Source organism: Bos indicus x Bos taurus, chromosome 16, assembly GCF_003369695.1.
Source record: "Bos indicus x Bos taurus breed Angus x Brahman F1 hybrid chromosome 16, Bos_hybrid_MaternalHap_v2.0, whole genome shotgun sequence".
Lineage (NCBI taxonomy): Eukaryota > Metazoa > Chordata > Mammalia > Artiodactyla > Bovidae > Bos > Bos indicus x Bos taurus.
Window position 1 is genome coordinate 15,789,668 of NC_040091.1, and position 22,208 is coordinate 15,811,875.

Sequence of the window (22,208 nt, forward strand, 5' to 3'; positions counted from 1 at the left end):
GCTCTATACAGTCAGCAAAAACAAGACCAGGCACTAACTGTGGCTCAGATCATTACCTCCTTATTGTCAAATTTAGACTTAAATTGAAGAAAGTAGGGAAAACCACTACTGAGTGATTTAGGTCACTCAGGTATGACCTAAATCAAATCCCTTATCATTATACAGTAGATTGATTCAGAGGGATTAGATCTGATAGAGTCCTTGAAAAACTATGGATGGAGGTTTGTGACACTGTACAGGAGGCAGTGATCAAAAGCATCCCCTAGAAAAAGAAATGTAAAAAAGCAAGATGGTTGTCTGATAAGTCCTTACAAATAGCTGAGAAAAGAAGAGAAGCTAAAGACAAAGGAGAAAAGGAAAGATATACCTATCTGAATACAGAGTTCCAAAGAATAGCAAGGAGAAATAAGAAAGACTTCCTCCATGATCAATGCAAAGAAATAGAGGAAGACAATAGAATGGGAAAGACTAGAGATCTCCTCAACAAAATTAGAGATACCAGGGTAACATTTCATGCTAAGATGGGCTCAATAAATGACAGAAATGGTATGGACCTAACAGAGGCAGAAGATATTAAGAAGAGATGGCAAGAATACACAGAAAAACTGCACAAAAAAGATATTCATGACACTGCAATGATGTGACCTGTCATCTAGAGCCAGACATCCTGGAATGCAAAGTCAAGTGTGCCTTAGGAAGCATCACTACCAACAAAGTCAGTGGAGATGATGAATTCCAGTTGAGCTATTTCAGATCCTAAAAGATGATGCTGTGAAAGTGCTGCACTCAATATGTCAGCAACTTTGGAAAACTCAGCAGTGGCCACAGGACTGGAAAGGTCAGTTTTCATTCCAATCCCTAAGAAATGCAATGCCAAAGAATGTTCAAACTACCACACAATTGTACTCATTTCACATGCCAGCAAAGTAATGCTCAAAATTCTCCAAGACAGGCTCAAACAGTATATGAACCATGAACTTCCAGATGTTCAAGCTGGATTTAGCAAAGGCAGAGGAACCAGAGATCAATTGTCAACATCCACTGGGTTATCTAAACAGCAAGAGAGTTCCAGAAAAATACCTACTTTTGCTTTACTGACTATTCCAAAGACTTTGACTATGTGGATCAGAACAAACTGTGGAAAATTCTTCAAAAGATGGAAATACCAGACCATCTGACTTGCCTCCTGACAAATCTGTATGCAGATCTGGAAGCAACAGTTAGAACTGGACATGGAACAACAGACTGGTTTCAAATTGGGAAAGGAGTACGTCAAGGCTGTATATTGTCACCCTGTTTATTTAACTTATATGCAGAGTACATCATGAGAAATGCTGGACTGAATGAAGCACAAGTTGGAATCAAGATTTCCAGGAGAAATATCAATAACCTCAGATATGCAGATGATACCACCCTTACAGCAGAAAGCAAAGAAGAACTAAAGAGCCTCTTGACGAAGGTGAAAGAGGAGAGTCAAAATGTTGGCTTAAACTCAACATTAAGAAAACTAAGATCATGGCATCTGGTCCCATCACTTTATGGGAAATAGATGGGGAAACAATGGAAACAGTGAGAGCCTTTATTTTGGGGGGCTCCAAAATCACTGCAGATGGTGACTGCAGCCATGAAATTAAGATGCTTGCTCCTTGGAAGAAAAGCTATGACCAACCTAGACAGCATAGTAAAAAGCAGAGACATTACTTTGCCAACAAAGGTCTGTCTAGTCACAGTTATGGTTTTTCCAATAGTCATGTAGGGATGTGAGAGTTGTACTATAAAGAAAGCTGAGAGCAGAACTGATGCTGTTGAACTGTGGTGTTGGAGAAGACTCCTGAGAGTCCCTTGGACTGCAAGGATATCCAACTAGTCCATCCTAAAGGAAATCAGTCCTGAATATTCATTGGAAAGACTGATGCTGAAGCTGAAACTCCAATACTTTGGCCACCTGATACGAAGAGCTGACTCACTGGAAAAGACCCTGATGCTGGGAAAGATTGAAGGCAGGAGGAGAAGGGGATGACAGAGGATGAGATGGTTAAATGACATCACTGGCTCAATGGACATGAGTTTGCATAAGCTCTAGGAGTTGATGATGTACTTGGAAGCCTGGCGTTCTGCAGTCCTTGAGATCACAAAGAGTTGGACATACCCTAGTGACTGAACTGAGCTGAATATGTACAAGCAAGGTAAAGATCCACCTGAGAAAAAGGTAAGTGCTATCTGCATGGTCAGGTAAGTTCCATCAAGAAGGCGGTGTGAAAAAAAAAAAAAAAACAAAGAAAGACAACAGAAGATAGTTGTGGGACTTCCCTGGTGGTCCAGTGTTTAAGAATCTGTGTTGCAACACAGAGGACACAGGTTCAATCCCTGGGCTGGGAACTAAGATCCCACATGCTTTGGAGAAACGAAGCCCCTGTGCTGCCACTAGAGAGTCCATGTGCTGCAGTATCCAGCGATATTGGATATAAACATATCCAGCGAGCCGAAGACCCTACACAGCCAAATAAATGAATGAATAGATAAATGAAAAGAAGGCAGTGTGTAGATGAGCACAAAAATAGCATACATACTCATGATAGAACTAGAACCATTTGGCAAAGGCACTGAGATATTCCAGTATCTCTTAGCATTATTAAAGACCTCAAAAGATGTGGAGGTAAATTCTAAATCAATTGCAGAACGTTGAACCGTGAGGCTGGAGAAGTGAACAGGGGTCAACGTGTTGGTGCATCTGGAAGGTGTCCTGTGAGCCATGAGTTCTCTGAGGCTGTGATGCTGACATGCAGAGGCCTTGATTACATTCACATTTTTCGAAAAGTCGTGGTTAACTCATCAAAGCGTTGCTATGTTGGCTAATATATTTATTCTGCAATTGAAGAAATAGCCTAAAATTGGTGAATATTTTGTAGTCACTTCAAGGCAATGGCACCCCACTCCAGTACTCTTGCCTGGAAAACTCCAGGGACGGAGGAGCCTGGTAGGTTGCAGTCCATTGGGTCACTAGGAATCGGACGTGACTGAGTGACTTCACTTTCACTTTTCACTTTCATGAACTGGAGAAGGAAATGGCAACCCACTCCAGTGTTCTTGCCTGGAGAATCCCAGGGACGGGGAGCCTGGTGGGCTGCTGTTTATGGGATCGCACAGAGTTGGACATGACTGAAGTGACTTAGCATAGCATAGCATACTTTTCAAAGTGGGCCTATCCTTTTCACCTCATTTATGAACTTATATGATGTGAGGGCTAGAATCCAGCCTTTCTTACATCTAATTTACTCCTACTGAGTGGGGAAAGAATGGGTTCATAAAGAAAATTAGAAAATATTATTTTCTCAACATTCACAACATGGTTAGAACGTACTGTTAGGTAAATTAACTCGCTTCAGTAACATTACTCTTACCCACGTCTTATTCATATTTTACATTTATTTCTTGTTTTCTCTGACTTTAATGTGAGAGCACTTGATGCAGGAGAACAAAATTAAGAGTTAGATATCTTTGATTTGATCATTTTCTCATCTTGCTTCTGCCCCTCAAGCTTTGCACTGCTCTCCTTATGGGCTTCCCTATATCTTGTCCCTTCTTGATCTAAGCTTGATCCAGGCTTAACCTCAAGCCTGGGATAAGAAACTCAGAAATAATTTTTCACAGTTCATGGGTCAGGCTGGGTAAGTTTTCACAATGAATCAAGAAACACACAGCTAAGGCAGCTGTCAGACATGCTCTGAGAAAAAAGGTAGTGAAGAATATTGAAAACTGATACAATGTAGTTTTACAAAAAAATGTTTTTTCTCTGCATGGGGATGCTGAAATAAGAATTAATGCAATAACTATAAAGCAATTGTATTACTAGTATTCTAAATTTCTCTATTTCCATAAATTATATGTATTTGAAATGTTGGGACATGTAATCCTTTGTCATCTCATCAAAATTTGTGCATAAATTTGAGATAAGTTTACAAATATGCCTATATTGATATTAATGTAAGTTAATTAAAACTCAAGAAATACATTATAATGAAGAAAAGGTAAAAGAAAAAAGACAATACGTACAGAAAATCGCTAGCAGTTTCTGGCGATTGTTGGTCTTTTGCATATTAGAGAAGGTGTCAGAGAGACCATTTCCCCTGTAACCACAGGTAATATAAATTTTGTACATTATTACATCTGCTTTGCTAGCATTGGAAATTGTAGCCTGGGAGGCAAATGAATACTATTCAATGCTTATCAAATGTCTGAAATAGAGGACAATATTCTTTTATCAGGCAGCATACTTGCTGAGAACTTTCTAGAGAGCCCATGCAAGTGGTTTTGACTTTTTATTTAAAAATGTGTTAATGGTTGCTCTAATCTGTCCTGTTCCTCTGTGTATGCTCACCTGAGCCTGGCTACTATTAGAGTTCTGGACACCCTTTAAACCAGTCTGACCTGTCTGTCATATCACTTCACTGGCTTAATTAGTGAGGTCATGCCTGAGTTCTTTTTTGGCCAGAGCATGGGCCCATATTCCATAATACTTGATTTCAGCATCTCATGGTAATTCATCATTTGAGATACAAAGCACAGCAGGGTTACTCTCCCTAGGTAAGCTTTCACAGAAATAATTGTGAGCTGACTAGTCACGACCTTGGCTTTATCTATGCTCAATTTTTGATCTAAAACTTCAGTGAACATCAATTTTGAAACCATTTCTAAGTACACGGAGGAATAGCATTTGAAGCTTGGGACCATAAATTCTCCTTTAGATATTTCCCTGTCCAGGGTAGATTGAGTAGGATTAAAGAGAGCAGTCATGCACTCAGGGTTAAATAAAAAAGGTATTACACTTGAATGGTAATTTAGGTAGGACGGATGTTTTTTGCATTACAGACACAGGGGTAAAGCATGGCAGGAAACTATTCAGTGGGGAAGATAAAGGGAAATGATGCTTTAAGCCTCTCTGACCCACAAACAGAAAGAAAAGCCATTATTAACTGAAACCAGGAGCAAGTGTAAGGCAGAGGACAAACAACCAGACTATGAATCACCCAGGGAACTTACTTGCAGTTGGTTTTCACCATGTAAAAAAGTTCAGTGATGATGAATGTGATAACCAAGGTTTAGCTAAGTGATTAGAGAATATTAAGCTGGGTTTTAAAATAATATTAATTACTCCCAGAAGCAGATAATTGGGGAAATGTTTTAAAACCTATAGGTGATATGCTTTGCACACATTAAATACAAATAATAAATTAGAAACTTCAAAGTGAGAGTCTATGTGGGCAGAAATATTTTGAAAATTAGTTTGGTATTATAAAGATATTTTATGTTTGGTTGCTTTAAATTTATAAAAATGGTACTATATAGACAGGTACCCCAGCAGGTATTTTCATGAATGTTTATGGCAATAAAATTTATAACAGATAAAGTTAAAATTCACTAATATTCAGGGGCAGAATGGATGAAAAACAGAGGTATAGTTGGCCCTCTGCATATTCTGCTATCTACTTCCCAGATAGCTCAGTTGGTAAAGAATCCTCCTGCAAAGCAGGAGACCCCAGTTTGATTCCTAGGTCAGGAAGATCCACTGTAGAAGGAATAGGCTACCCACTCCAGTATTCTTGGGCTTCCCTTGTAGCTCAGCTGGTAAAGAATCCACCCACAATGCAGGAGACCTGGTTCAATCCCTGGGTTGAAAAGATCTCTGGAGAAGGGAAAGGCTTCCTACTCCAGTATTCTGGCCTGAAGAATACCATGGACTGTATAGACCATGGGGTCACAAAGAGTCGGACACGACTGAGTGACTTTTGCTTTCATACTATTAGTGATAATATTATAAATATATTCAAACAATGGAAAATGCAATATTTCCTATCTGGAAATATCTAATACCACTGGATGGGTGGGGATGGGTTGGGGTAGGGTGCATACTTTTGAGTGGGGCATAAGAGATCAAAAATACTTCATAGTGTGAGTAGTCTTAAAGAAAATGGTTCATTTAAAAAAATATTTTGTTTTATAATTTACAACACCATTTTGCTATATCAAAATTCCGTGATTAAAAAGTCTTGAAGGCAACAGATCCAGTACACGGAAGTATTTTTATACTATTAGAAAAAAATTGAGAGAAAAAAATCTCAATTCTATTTCCTTCTACTTATCATACTAAAATAAATGATCTTCAAGCTTTCAAATGTAGAAATAAAATATAGCTTTTTAGAAAATTGAAAAGACATATACATGATTTAAAGTTGCTAGTCTAGATGGAGTAAGACTGTTTCAGAACATATTGTGCATGACTCAAGGATGAGTTATCCTGACAGAGGTGCTGGCGCCATAGAAAAGCCAGGACAGGACTGTGTTCTCATTGTCCTGCCCACCTTGACTGGCTATTTCAGAGTTTTGCATCTGGATAGAATCTAAGCAAACACAATGGTGAAAGGCATCTCTTTCCAGTTTTCTTCTGGAAGTGTATTTGTGGGAAAGCACATTAAAAAAAAAAAAAAAAAAAAAAGCCCTGTAGCTATTTCAGTATCTGACCGAGTGTGTTAGGAATCAATCATATTGAATTCAAACTAATAACTTCATTTTGGAAGAAAAAAGAAAGACAGGAATCTGGCATAGCTGGAAGTCCCCAAAGTGAAACGGTCCAGCGATGACTTCAAGATAACCTTGCCTTGAGCTCTTTGGGAAAATAAAATATACAAAATTGGGGCAATTTGTATATTCCCTTTTATACATGACAATTTCAGAAAATTTCCATCAAATACAGGGTAGAGTTAAATTAAAAAGAAAATACAGAATAGTATGCATGTGACCTGAAATTTTGAGTTAGAAAAATGTTGCATCTTTCTTTCAGTTTACTTTATCATCCTTTTTAAAGGAGCAATTTTAACAACATATTTGTTTTATTTCTTAAAAAAAATTCCAAAACAATCGGTTGGTTTAGAAACTTTTATCAGAGATTTTTCTCCACATGCTTATTATCTATAAATTAAAAATCATCTCACACGCTAGTAAAGTAATGCTCAAAATTCTCCAAGCCAGGCTTCAGCAATACGTGAACTATGAACTTTCTGATATTCAAGCTGGTTTTAGAAAAGGCAGAGTAACCAGAGATCAAATTGCCAACATCTGCTGGATCATGGATAAAGCAAGAGTGTTTCAGAAAAAAACATCTATTTCTGCTTTATTGACTATAACAAAGCCTTTGACTGTGTGGATCACAATAAACTGTGGAAAATTCTGAAAGAGATGGGACTACCAGACTACCTGATCTGCCTCTTGAGAAACCTATATGCAGGTCAGGAAGCAACAGTTAGAACTGGACATGGAACAACAGACTGGTTCCAGATAGGAAAAGGAATACATCAAGGCTGTATATTGTCACCCTGCTTATTTAACTTCTATGCAGAGTACATCATGAGAAACACTGGGCTGGAAGAAGCACAAGCTGGAATCAAGATTGCCGGGAGAAATATCAATAACCTCACATATGCCGATGAATCACCCTTATGGCAGAAAGTGAAGAGGAACTAAAAAGCCTCTTGATGAAAGTGAAAGAGGAGAGTGAAAAAGTTGGCTTAAAGCTCAACATTCAGAAAACAAAGATCATGGCATCCAGTCCCATCACTTCATGGGAAATAGATGGGGAAACAGTGGAAACAGTGTCAGACTTTATTTTTTGGGGCTCCAAAATCACTGCAGATAGTGATTGCAGCCATGAAATTAAAAGGCGCTTACTCTTTGGAAGGAAAGTTATGACCAACCTAGATAGCATATTCAAAAGCAGAGACATTACTTTGCCAACAAAGGTTCGTCTAAGGCTGTGATTTTTCCAGTGGTCATGTATGGACGTGAGAGTTGGACTGTGAAGAAAGCTGAGGGCTGAAGAATTGATGCTTTTGAACTGTGGTGTTGAAGACTCTTGAGGGTCCCTTGGACTGCAAGGAGATCCAACCAGTCCATTCTTAATGAGATCAGTCCTGGGATTTCTTTGGAAGGAATGATGCTAAAGCTGAAACTCCAGTACTTTGGCCACCTCATGCAAAGAGTTGACTCATTGGAAAAGACTCTGATGCTGGGAGGGGTAGGGGGCAGGAGGAGAAGGGGACGACAGAGGATGAGATGGCTGGATGGCATCACCAAATCAACAGACATGAGTCTGAGTGAGCTCTGGGAGTTGGTGATGGACAGGGAGGCCTGGCGTGCTGCAATACATGTGGTTACAAAGAGTCGGACACAACTGAGCGACTGAACTGAACTGAACTGAACAATTACCTCTTTGAAAGCATTTCTCTTTAAGTGAATTGTTTCATATTTAATCAACTATAAAATAGATCCCATATATTTTGAAATGGAACCATTGGTTTAACTATATAAATATCTGAACTAGTGAAATGAATTTTTATTATTTTGAACTATAACAGATTGGATAAATTACAAATAATATTATTGCTCTATGATAAGAAATAACAATATACCATGACTGTTATCTAGAACCAGGCATATTTACTTACAGGTGAATTTATTAATCTAATAATTAAATATAATTAAAAGAATATTTTATAGAAATATGTCTTTTAAAGTTACTGGTTCAACACAACCACAGATTTTCTATATTTTCAACAATAGTTTGATTTTTTTTTCTGAATCAACTAACTGTAAATACTATTTCTGGTGGATAGTTTTTACCCATATTAAACATATAACTTAATTTACCTCTCAAATTAGTATAACTATTTCATTTTTCAATTAAAAAAATTTTTTTGACTGCACAGGCATGTGGGATCTTAGCTCCCTGACCAGGCATTGAACCCATTCCCCTTCCGGTGAAAGGATGGATTGTTAACCACTAGACCACCATTGAAATAGCTAGGCTTTGTTGTTGTCTCTAGTCATGTAAAGGTCACTAATGTCTTAGAGTCTCCAAGGATTTCCTGAGACCAGAATTTGATAGCAAGCAGTCTTTTATTTGGGAACCATAGGATGAGAGTGGCTCCTAGAGCCAACTCTATGTGGAAATGCTGCTGCTGCTGCTGCTGCTAAGTCGCTTCAGTCGTGTCCGACTCTGTGTGACACCATAGATGGCAGCCCACCAGGCTCCCCCGTCCCTGGGATTCTCCAGGCAAGAACACTGGAATGGGTGGCCATTTCCTTCTCCAATGCATGAAAGTGAAAAGTGAAAGTGAAGTCGCTCAGTCGTGTCCGACTCTAGGGACCCCATGGACGCAGCCTTCCTCGAAATGCTGGGAATAGTACAAAACAGATTCTTCATCTGACCCGAAGTTTGAGGAGCTGAGGGAGCTGAGATATTTTCACATCAGCTTTCGAGAGTCTTGGTCTGAGAGCTGCTCTTGTGGGCTGAAGAGATTCCTCCTCTGGTGCTTTTTGTTTGGGGCCCACGGTTGTTTACTTTCCACAGTTTTGGGGCAGGCAGGGAGAAGCCATCGAGCAGAGTGAAGCAGGCAGTGGCGTAGAGTAATCTGCAAGGGCACCAAATAGAGCCTGTGTCAGCACTGCCAGGCTCGGCTCCCACTGCCATTCACCTCCTCCTCAAAACTCTCAAGACTCTTTCTGTGATATTTTTTATTTCAATCCAAATATCAATATCTTGTACATTTGCATCTTATATATTCTACCACTAAATTATCTGTCATACATATCTCTATTTACACTGTAGAGATGTACAAAATTTATCATAATTGTTCTCTTGGATTATTGCAAGTTTATTCTAACTGGCCTTATTATATCTCGTGTTGCTCTCCTCATGATAAAATCACATAATTATTATTTATAATAAATTCACAATGTGTATAATAATTATTATTTTTTATCATTTTGCTAGATTAGTTCTTTAACATGGTGCATTTTGAAACTGGAGTATTTTTCTAGCTGTCTGCACCTAAAAGGAAATATTCAATATGATAAAAAAAAATCTGGCCATGTCAATCTTGAAAACACTTTAATAATATCCTATTGTGCCTAGTATAAAGACAAGAATTTTAATATTTTTCATTTTAAAAGACTTTTATCAAAGTATAGTTGATTTGCAATACTACATTAGTTTCAGATATACAACATAGTGATTCAATATTTTATAGATTGTTATTGTTCAGTCACTCAATTGTGTCCAATTCTTTGCAAACATTTGTACTGCAGCATGTTAGGCTTCCATGGCCTTCACCATCTCCCAGAGCTTGCTCAAACTCATGTCCATTGAGTTGGTAACGCCATTCAACCATCTCATCCTCTGTTGTCCGCCTCTCCTCCCACCTTCAATATTTCCTGGCATCATGGTATTTCCTAATGAGTTGGCTCTTTGTGTCAGGTGGCCCAAAGAACTGGAGCTTCAGGTTCAGCATCAGTCCTTCCAGTGAATATTCAGGATTGATTTCCTTTAGGATGGGCTGGTTGGATCTCCTTGCAGTCCAAGGGACTCTCAAGAGTCTTCTCCAACACCACAGTTCAAAAGAATCAATTCTTGGATACTCAGTTTTCTTTATAGTCCAACTCTCATGTCCATACATGACCACTGGAAAAACCATAGCTTTGACTAGACAGACCTTTGTGGTCAAAATAATGTTTCTGCTTTTTAATATGCCGTCTAGGTTGGTCATAGCTTTTTTTCCCAAGGAGCAAGAGTGTTTTAATTTCATGGCTGCAGTCACCATCTGCAGTTATTTGGAGCCCAAGAAAATAAAGTCTATCACTCTTTCCATTGTTTCCCCATGTACTGGACATGAAATGATGGGACTGAATGCCATTATTTTAGTTTTTTGAAAGTTGAGTTTTAAGCCAGATTTTTCACTCTCCTCTTTCACCTTCATCAAGAGATTCTTTAATTCCTCTTTGCTTTCTGCCATAAGGGTGGTGTCAGCTGCATATCTCAGGTTATTGTTATTTCTCCTGGCAATCTTGATTCCAGTTTGTTCTTCATCCAGTCCAGCATTTCTCAGGATGTACTCTGCATATAAGTTAAATAAGCAGGGTGACAATATACAGCCTTGACGTACTTCCTTCCCGATTTGGAACCAGTCTGTTGTTCCATGTCCAGTTTTAACTGTTGCTTCTTGACATGCATACATATTTCTCAGAAGGTAGGTAAGGTGGTCTGGTATTCTCTTCTCTTGAAGAATTCTCCACAGTTGATTGTGGTCCACACAGTAAAAGGCTTTAGTGTAGTCAATGAAGCAGAAGTAGATGCTTTTTCTGGAATTTTCTTGCTTTTTCTATGATCCACTAGATGTTGACATTTTGATCTCTGGTTCCTCTGCCTGTCCTAATTTGAGCTTGAACATCTGAAAGTTCTCAGTTCATGTACTGTTGAGCCTAACTTTGAAAATTTTCAGTATTACTTTGCTAGCATGTGAGATGAGTGTAATTGTGCAGTAGTTTGAACATTCTTTGGCATTGCCTTTCTTTGGGATTGATAACTGACCTTTCCCAGTCCTGTGGCCACTGCTGAATTTTCCAAATTTGCTGGCATATTGAGTGCAGAACTTTCACAGCATCATCTTTTAGGATCTGAATAGATCAGCTGTAATTCTATCACCTCCATTAGCTTTGTTCATAGTGATGCTTCCTCAGGCCCTCTTGACTTCGCATTCCAGGATGTCTGGTTCTAGGTGACTGATCACACCATCATGGTTATCTGGGTCATTAAGATCTTTTTTGTAGAGTTCATCTGTGTATTCTTGTCATCTCTTCTTAATATCTTCTGCTTCTGTTAAGTTCATACTATTTCTGTCCTTTATTGTGCCCATCTTTGCTGAAATGATCCCTTGGTATCAGTAATTTTCTTGAAGAGATCTCCAGTCTTTCCCATTCTATTGTTTTCCTCTGTTTCTTTACACTGATCGCTGAGGAAGGCTTTCTTATCTCTCCTTGCTATTCTTTGGAACTCTGCATTCACATGGGTATGTCTTTCTTTTCTCCTCTGCCTTTTGCTTCTCTTCTTTTCTCAGCTATTTGTAAGGCCTCCTCAGACAACCATATTGCCTTTTTGTATTTCTTTTCCTTGGGGATGATTTGATCATTGTCTCCTGTACATTGTTATGAGCCTCCATCCATAGTTCTTCAGGTACTCTGTTTATCAGATCTAATCCCTTAAATCTATTTGTCACTTTCACTGTATAGTAGTAAGGGATTTGACTTAGGTTATACCTGAATGGGCTAGTGGTTTTATAGATGATACTCCATTTTAAGTTAGTATAGAATTATGGCTATATTCCCTGTGCTGTATAATATATCCTTGTAGTTTATTAATTTTATACATGGTAGTTTGTAACTCTTAATCCTCTCCTCCTATTTTGCTCCATTTTCTTTCCCTCTCCCTACTGGCAACCACCAGTTTGTGCTCTGTATCTGTGAGACTGTTTCTGTTTTGTAGAAACATTGTATGTGTTATTTTTACATTACCTGTATAAGTGATGATATATAATATTTGTTTTTTATCCATCTTGCTTATTTAAGTAAATATCTACATATTTAAATACTATACTAAAATATAGTGCAAAATATTATATTTTAAAATGTAGAGGAGAAAGATGAGGGATTTCATGTATATCTCTCAGATCTACCAGCATGAATATGTTCCCTGTATTTCTTAGCTTGTTTTTTGCTTTATTTTGTTTTTGTATTTTTAGATTCCAGTGAGATCATACGGCCTTTCTCTTCATGATTCATGTAGCATAACGTCCTCAAGATCCATTCAAGATATTGCAAATGGTAAAATTTTCCTCTTTTTAAATATATCATTTTTAAATAAGGTGAAATTAAATTATGAAGTATAGTTTAATAGTAATTTTATGTATTTAAGTAAAACACATTTAGCAATCTTTTTATAAATAAAGAAAGCGAGAGAGCAGATAAAATAGGCAGCCATGTTGGAGAAGGCCATGGGCTTCAGTCATTGTCCAGTAATTATATAGTAAGAGTATTGAGGTATACTTTATCACTGGTCTTCCATGGTGGTTCAGATGATAAATAATTTGCCTGCAACACAGGAGACCCAAGTTCAATCCTTGGGTTGGGAAGATCCTCTGGAAAAGAGAATGGTAACCATCTCCACTATTCTTGCCTGGAGAATTCCATGGACAAAGGAGCCTGGCAGGCTGCAATCCATGGAATAACAGAGAGTCAGACAGGCATGAGCAACTAAAACATTCACTTTCATGGTTTATTATTTAATCTTTTACTTTGTTTGTTTTGCAAATGGATAACCGGGGTATCACATTGCTATGATATTTTATATTTATTTTTTATCCATAGTATTAACATGTGCAGACAAATTCTGTTTTTAAAACTCATTGTAATACAGACCTAACACAGTTTCACTTCTTTCAGGTTGCCTCTGATTTTTATGAATTGAGCCTTGATTTATAGTTATAATTGCATAATTTATAAAAGTAAATGTTTTAAATTTCAAAATTAAATCTAGAAAAAAAATTTATATTTAGAGAAGTCAATTTTATTTTTTCTGGTCGCCTCTATCTTGTTGTCTCCTCCTTTTATATATATATACCAGAGTCAAATGCTGCTGCTACAGAGAGCTTTGGGGAGCTCCACAGTTACTGCGCTGGCTGAGCAGTGCTATTATTATCCATCAGCCAGAATGACTGAAGTGCCTGGGTTCTTTGAGTCCAGAGATCCAGTGGCTGAGTCTATGAAAATGAGCCCTTTATTAGACACTTTCAATGACCATTCCTACATGAGTTAGTTATTATTGGTAATGAAGCACTGCAAGAAGTAATGACTTAAACAGCCATTTTATGATTTCTCACTAATGTATATATTGGCTGAGAAGTTCTGCGTCTCTGGCTGTGCTTGCTCATGCATCTCCATCAGTGGTTGGCTAGGCGCTGCCCTGTTTCAGAAGGTCTCAGTAGCTAACTCCGCTCTCCCCCAAAACCTCTCACATCCTTCCAGAGGTTAGTCTTGGTGGCACTGACAGTGTTTCAAGAAGGAAAGTAAAAGTGTGAAAGTATCTTTTCAAGCCTCCATCTGAGTTGTTTGCTCCTGTTGCATTGATACGAAGTCAAGTGTAAAGTCAGTGAGGGAGGGTGCTATCCAAGGGCCTAGATACAGGATGGTGTGAATGAATGGGCCATTCCTGCAATTGATCTGATACAACTCTGTTCTAACTGCTTGTGGTTTGAGGTTAAGGATGGAATCTGAGATACTGGGTTGTAGATGAGGGAACATACAAACAAGATGAGGAGCTTACAGTCATCTGGGGCTGGTTGAGGAGGCCTCAGATGCAACTGACTCTTTTTATCTGAGTGTCTGATTGATTTGTTTTCTTCTTCCTTCTCTTTCTCCTTCTTTTCCCTCCTCCTTCTTCTCTTTCCCCTTCATTTTCTTTTCTGTCTCTATTTCTCTTTCACATGCGTGTACATTATATATTAAGTTTTAGCAATCCCCATGTCATCTCATTATCTAAGATAACTGGAGCACGTGCTCAGGGACACTGGTTTTTCCTTTACTAACTACTAGTTTCATTTCCGGAGAAGGCAATGGCACCCCACTCCAGTACTCTCCCCTGGAAAATCCCATGGATGGAGGAGCCTGGTGGGCTACAGTGCATGGGGTCGCTAAGAGTCGGACACGACTGAGCGACTTCACTTTCACTTTTCACTTTCATGCATTGGAGAAGGAAATGGCAACCCACTCCAGTGTTCTTGCCTGGAGAATCCTAGGGACAGGGGAGCCTAGTGGGCTTCCATCTATGAGGTCGCACAGAGTCGGACACGACTGAAGCAACTTAGCAGCAGCAGCAGCAGCAGCAGCAGCAGCAGCTTCATTTTCACTTTGTCTCTTATATATGGAGAGGAAAGAGTTGAAGGGGTAAATGCTGGTGGAAAACAACATAGTTGGTAAAAGTGACTTTTAGAGGAATATTTTTGTTGTGATTTGGCAATATAATTATTCAAAGAATATTTGTAATATGCCAAAATACCTGAAAAGATTTAATATGAATGAAGATTGAATAAAAGGCTAAATAACTAAATCTCTAATATTCCAAATCTATCATCTTTGCAGTTAGGATTATTTATAAGAGAAGGAAATTCGAATCTACATAGGGTGACTTTGTTGTTGTTATTGTTTCAGTTGCTAAGTCGTGTCTGCCTTTTTGCAACTCCATGGACTGCAGAGCGCCAGGCTTCCCTGTTCTTTGCTATCTCCCACAGATTGCTCAAATTCATCTCCTTTGAATCAGTGATGCTATCTGACCATCTCTTCCTCTGCTGGCCCCTTCTTATGGTGACTTAAGTTTGTGCTAAAAGTTGAAATATGTTGAAATATGTTCCCAAAGATTTGCAACAATCAAATGCTTACTATGATTGTTGAAATGATTTTGTTTTAGTCTCTTGAGGAAATCAGAGAGCTGAAATTTTATTGACAAGTTCTTAATAGTGTAACATCTACTGATATTTGGAGTGGTTTAAGAGGGATATACTATTTGGATAAACTCTAATGCATCTGAAACATTTTAAAAATAAGAAGAAAGAGGCACTCATTTTTTTCTCTCACTCTATTCTGATAATGAAACATTAGCAAAGTATCACTTTTTTTGTTTTTAAGTATTTTCAAGAAAATGGAAAACTATTTAATTTTTGATCTTATTTAAATAATGGAAAAATTTTAGGGACTTACATGCAATTTTTACTTCTATGTGTAATAGTTTTATGTTATAATAAGTAAATAACTATGCAGTATCCTTAAGGAAGGGCTTCCCAGGTGGTGTTAGTGGTAAAGAACCCACCCGCCAATGCAGGAGATTAAGAGATGTGGGTTTGATCTTTGGGTCAGGAAGATCCGCTGGAAGAAAGCATGGCAACCCACTCCAGTATCTCTTGCCTGGAGAATCCCATGGACAGAGTAGCCTGGCAAGCTATAGTCCAAGGGGTCGGACGTGACTGAAGCGACATAGCACGCACACATGCATCCTTAAGAATATAGAAATGTATTTATGCCATAACTATTGGAAAAAATTCCAAATGATCTTTAAAATTTGTGACCAGGCTGATACAAATTTAAAAAGCTCTGGTAATAATTACAATTTTGTTCCAAGGATACATTCTGTGTCAATACCCTATGAAATGGAGAGGATGTAATCACATGAAATAGATGAGTATTTAGAAGTCTCCTTGTTCCAAAATAATGTTCTGCTGTTACTAGATCCAGGACCTGCAATCCAACACTGCTTTATTCACCATCTTAGGTCTACTGAAGGCTACTTAAAATTAATAAACATTTTCAGTATTCTTGCCTGGAAAATTCTACGGACAGAGGAGCCTGGCAGACGACAGTCCATGGGGTTGCAAAGAGTTGAACACAGACAATATCTGGGGATTAAGCACATGATGTATATCTTTGAATGAAGGAAGAGGGCTGCTGTGAAGTTTAAATGTACTGTGTTCCTAAAAATGGTTTTACCTGACATCTAGGAACATCAAGAAGGTTATGATTTCTGGTGGGCACTGTGGCCAACAAAGAATAATATTACAACTATGTGTCATTTTGACCTCCTTTTATAAAAATGCTTTTTATTTGTATTTTATTTTATTTGCTCTGTGCCTCAGCCTCAAGTCAGTTAAGAGTCCACATGGAGTACAGACTGAAAATATCTGTTTTAGAATTTTGTTTAAAATCTTTTATGTACAAAGATACATAAAAGCTTATATGCATATATATAATTTTAAAACTATGAGTGAATATTTGATGAAGTTTTCATGAATGTGTAGCCATGAACACCCTGAAAATAAACTGATGTGGAAAGTGAAAGTGTTAGTAGTTCAGTCCTGTCCGAGTCTTTGCAAACCCGTGGACTGCAGCCCACCAGGCTCTTCTGTCCACAGCATTCTCCAGGCAAGAATACTGGAGTGGATAGCCATTTCCTCCTCCAGGGGATCTTCTGACCCAGAGATAAAACCTGGGTCTCTTGAATTGCAGGCGGATTCTTTACCATCCCATCTGAGCCAGTAGGGAACTTTACGAAGTTTTCATGAGTGTGTAACCATGAACACCGTGAATATAAACTGATATTGTTAATTTTCATATTTTGGTTACTATATTTAACAAATATTCATAAATTAGAAAATAGCTTTGTTATGTTTTAATTATGTGTGTCCTTTCCACGTCTTCGGCTTCAAGACAGAAAGGAAAAATAAACCTTTAATAATTAGTATACCATTGATAGTATAACACATAATTCTAAAGTAGATTCTACCAATCATGATAAACCAAATACATGATTATAAAATTAAATTATTAGATTTTAGATATATGTTTTACATAAAGATGAATAGGTCAGCCTGCACCAAGCAGAGTAAATAACATTTTACTCCTTCAAAAAGTTCATTTTAGATATACACAGTCTTCAGTTCTATTTAGGCCTTAAGCAACTTCTTGTTTGCTAAAACTTTTAAACATATAAAACAAGATTCTTTCATTTATTGGGTTTAAAAAAAAAACCTTTTAACATAAAAAAATGGTCCTTTTGGAAATATTATATATAGGCTATTTAATAAGCATCTCAAACCTTTTAAAATGTAAGATGTTAGGGAGTTATTCGAATTAGATATCTTTACTGATAAAACTCTATAGTGTGCTTGCTTGTTTCATGGGAATAACCCTGTGAACTCTTTGAAATCAATGGAAGAAGATATATAATTGTGTTTTACATTTACAGCCATAACCCACATTGTGCACAATCTACTTAGAACCACTATGATGTTATATTACAGTCTGTTTTATGCCTAATGTTTTCATTCTAACATTTCTAAATTTCTCTGCTTAACAATTTTAAATTGAACTGTAAGGTAACAGCATAATTTAGGTTACTGGAAGTCAATTAACTCTGCATGATACTTGAGAAAAAATTGGCTTATACAATTGCAATTTCAGAAAATAAAAAGCTTCACTTTTGTTTGTAAAGAGTAGCTCACATCAAGGACTATTATTCTACTGGGATATATGTTTAGGTACAACCTAGTAGAAAATAGAGACACTTTTTTTTCTCTTTTACTTTGTTGACCCCACTGTATTGTTCTAGCCAAAGAAATTTCCACAAGATATTGTAGCACATTCAGTGCTTTGGGTTGCTTTAGGGAATATTGCTTCAAAAATGATGAAACCACTGATGATTTCAGCTTTTAACCTCAGCCATAAATACAAGTACTCTACAATATCCTCACAATTTAAATGCAAATAATCTTTAAACAAAACTAATCTTGAGGGCTTTTGTATAGTGAATGATAAATGGAAGGGAATTTTATAAAGTGTGATAGAGAGCAACCTCAGTTTCTTTCTCACATCAATCATCTCTCCTCATGGATCAACAATTAAAATAGTTCAGTGCTTTTGAGGGAGCTGGGGAGAGCAAGTTCATCATTTAGCTGCCCATGGCATTACCTTAGGGAGAGGCAAGTTGATCCAAAGGGTAAGTGTTAATTTAAAAACGTGTAAAGGAAGCTGAAGATTCTTCCTCCAGGTTTGCTTACCTGCAATCTGAGTTATGCCTCAGTTCAGTTCAGTTCAGTCACTCAGTCACATCCGACACTTTGTGACCCCATGGACTGCAGCACACCGGGCTTCCCTGTCCCTCACCAAATCCCAGAGCTTACGCAAACTCATGTCCATTGAGTCGGTGATGCCATCCAACCATATCATCCTCTGTCTTCCCTTTCTCTTCCTGCCTTCAATCTTTCCCAGCATCAGGGTCTTTTCCAATAAGTCAGTTCTTCCCATCAGGTGGCCAAAGTATTGGAGCTTCAGCTTTAGCATCAGCCCTTCCAATGCATATTCAGGGCTGATTTTTTTTAGGATGGACTGGTTTGATCTCCTTGCAGTCCAAGGGACTCTCAAGAGTCTTCTCCAACACGACAGTTCGAAAGCATCAATTCTTCTGTGCTCAGATTTCTTTATAGTCCAACTCTCACATCCATTCATGACTACTGGATAAACCAAAGCTTTGACTAGATGGACCATTGTTGGCAAAGTAATGTCTCTGCTTTCTAATATGCTGTTTAAGTTGGTCATAGCTTTTCTTCCAAGGAGCAAGTATCTTAATTTCATGGCTGCAGTCCACCATCTGCAGTGATTTTGGAGCCCCAAACAGTAAAGTCTCTAGAGTTATGCCTAGAAAGTCTAATCGTCTTATCTAAAATAATATGTGCTTAATACAAAGAAAGGTTTACAGTTTAGCTTAAATATAAATCTCCAGTTCCTCTTTAGCAAGAACTAGAAAAATTCATCAGTTAATTTTAACTGTGAGAATAGTTTCCTTTCTGGTGTCATCTGAGATCCTTTACTCCCTATTTTAATGAAGTATTTTATATCACTATTTCCCCCTCTTTTGCTGTCTTTCAATCATTAAATTATTCAGCAAATAACTAGATCTATAACTGTTCCATGGAAATAATAAAATAGATAATACAATTTCTATTTTGGAAGTTATAATCTAGTGGGAGAAAAAAGTAAGAGGAAATTTGTGTTACAATGTAGTTGTGATTCATGTCAGTTTTTACGACTGTTTGCAAGGTATTCAGAATCTGTGCAGTTGGTCAAAGTTAACTTTAATGCAGTGTCACTGTTTTGTTATGAATGAGAATTCTTTTTACCAATAAGCTCTTTGAATGTTGTTGTTGCTTTTTAACCTGAAAATAACTGATCTGCATTTGTCTTTTGTTCTTTCTCTCATTTGTAAATCCTCTGCCTTTCACCTGCAGTGTTGTGGTAATAGGGAAAGTTATATTCTACCTAGTTTTTTGGGAAAAACATCCATCATTAATCAAAACCACAGACGTTCTGAGGCTAAAACTGTTAAAATATCTCCCTCTGTGTGACCTTCTACCCCACACGAGAAGCTCAGGTTTTCCCTTTCAACTAATATTAAGCAGGCTCTAATATTACACAGCAGCTTCTCAGGTGGCACAGTGGTAAAGAATCTGCCTCCCAATGTAGCAGATGTAAGAGACTCAGGTTAGATTCCTTGATCAGGAAGATCCCCTGGAGAAGGAAATTGCAACCCACTCCAGTATTCTTACCTGGAAAATCCCATAGATGGAGGAGTCAGGAGGGCTACAGTCCATGGGGTCATAAAGAATCAGACATGACTAAGCATGTGCGTGTGTACACATGGACACACACACACACACACAATGTTTCATCACTTCCCAATGTCCCAGATCAGCATCAATTCCCCACTATTCACAGAATAAAGTCCAAGATTTTTCCATCATCTGTCCATTTCTTACCTTGACAATCTCTTTCATTTTTTAAGAAGTAGTTCAAACACAGTTTCCTCTGTGAAATATGAAATCTTTCCCAAAACCAATCCTCATACTTAACAACTCCCAAAAGCATCCCACAGGGGAGGAAAGACTTTTCCTCTACCCTCTTAATATATATAAGTGGGGCCTGCATATTAAACTGATAAAAGGCAGATGAACAAGAGAAAAGGCATAAAAATGTTACTGATGTTAATATTTTTATATGCAAAGGATTTCCCAGAAAAGAAGTGAGAACCTGAAGAAACAACAAAGACTCAGGCAGTTATACGCCATTTTTCGGAAAAGGCTTTAGATTTCTGGGGGTTGTACATTGGGGACAAGCAAATACACTGGTTAAATTAGTTATAAATAAGGATTATAAGCTCTGTTTATCCAGACTGAACCCAGTGCCTTCTCTATCATTGGTGATAATGATTCTTCTCTCATTCCTGGGAAGGGAGAGGGATCACTTTCACAAACAAACATTAAGGCCTGCTTTTTCCCTTAGTGCCTCAGATGATAAAGAACCTGCCTGCAATGCAGGAGACCTGGGTTTAATCCCTAGGTTGGGAAGATTCCCTGGAGAAAAGAATGGCTACCCACTCCAGTATTTTTGCCTGGAGAATCCTGTGGACATAGGAGCATGGAGGGCTACAGTCCATGGGATCACAAAGATTAGGGCATAACTTGGGTAAAGCCAGATCCTTACATTTATAACTTGATGTAATTCTTGTAATAGGACTATAGTTTGTCATTTTCATTATTCTAGTTTACAGATGAGGAAACAGAGGCATAGAAAAATTAAATCACTAGTCTAAAATTACACAGGTAGTAAGGGGCAATCCTGGATTAAAAGAGTTATTTATACATAATCTTAATTGAAATAGAATTTAAATGTACCTCAAACATGTCTTTCTATAAAAACTATTCTTACAAAGAGTTTCAGAAATAATAAAGCATAAGTTTGAGTCAACAAAATGTTACTGACTCCATAATCTCAACTCTTAGGATTTTCTATGTATTCCAATATTCTAGTTCTGTATCTTTTCTTGCATTATCTTTCTGCTTTAACAATGAGTCTTGCTAAGAAAAAAAGTCACTTCACTTCCAAAAGGATAATTGTTAAAGATTTTTACAGGGAATTCTCATTAAAATCTCTGTCAATTTGTCCATTATTTTTATGTCCTTAGATTACATCTTTGCTTCATTCCATTATTAGAAAGATTACAGAATTCTATATCCTCTTTAGGTAGTATTAATTATACAATTGATTAAATGATAGAGATATAGAGAGAAATAACTCTTTTAAGATAGCCATATTCTTTACAGCTGGAACGTTAGGTTAACAATAGAAGAACATACTGTACTTCATAAATTTCATTTGCATTTTTTCCTGTCCTTTTATTCATGAGTTTAGACAGTATGCTAAAATGTGCTCAATCCACTGAGGCATGGAACAAAACTACATTTCCAGCCTTGAATTATTGTGCTCTCAGAGGAGATGGGGCACTTTTACTTTTGGCAAGGTAATCATTTTTTGGAAACAATGTTTTGAGACTATTACATTCTACAATAATGAATCATTTTATATTGAGGAATTGATGGACTGTTTTTTGGTGATTCATTTAAGACTGCCTGGAAATGACAAATAAAACCAATCAAACATAATTGCAGACAGAATACTCCATCTCAATGTTAGATATATGCATGATGTTGGCATGAACATTTGAAATAGTCCTGGTTCTTTATGTTCAGGTAGCTATAACTGCCTCAATAACTATCTGCTTTTATGACAAACAAAGACATGAAATGAGAAGCTTCATAATTAAAATGTCTAACCATCCAAATGCTTTCAGTATTTTACTCAATGCACTACATTTCCTTGTAAATTTGCTGAAAAAGATGGAATAATAAAATTAAACATATAGAACTGAAAACACTGAAAAAGCTGTC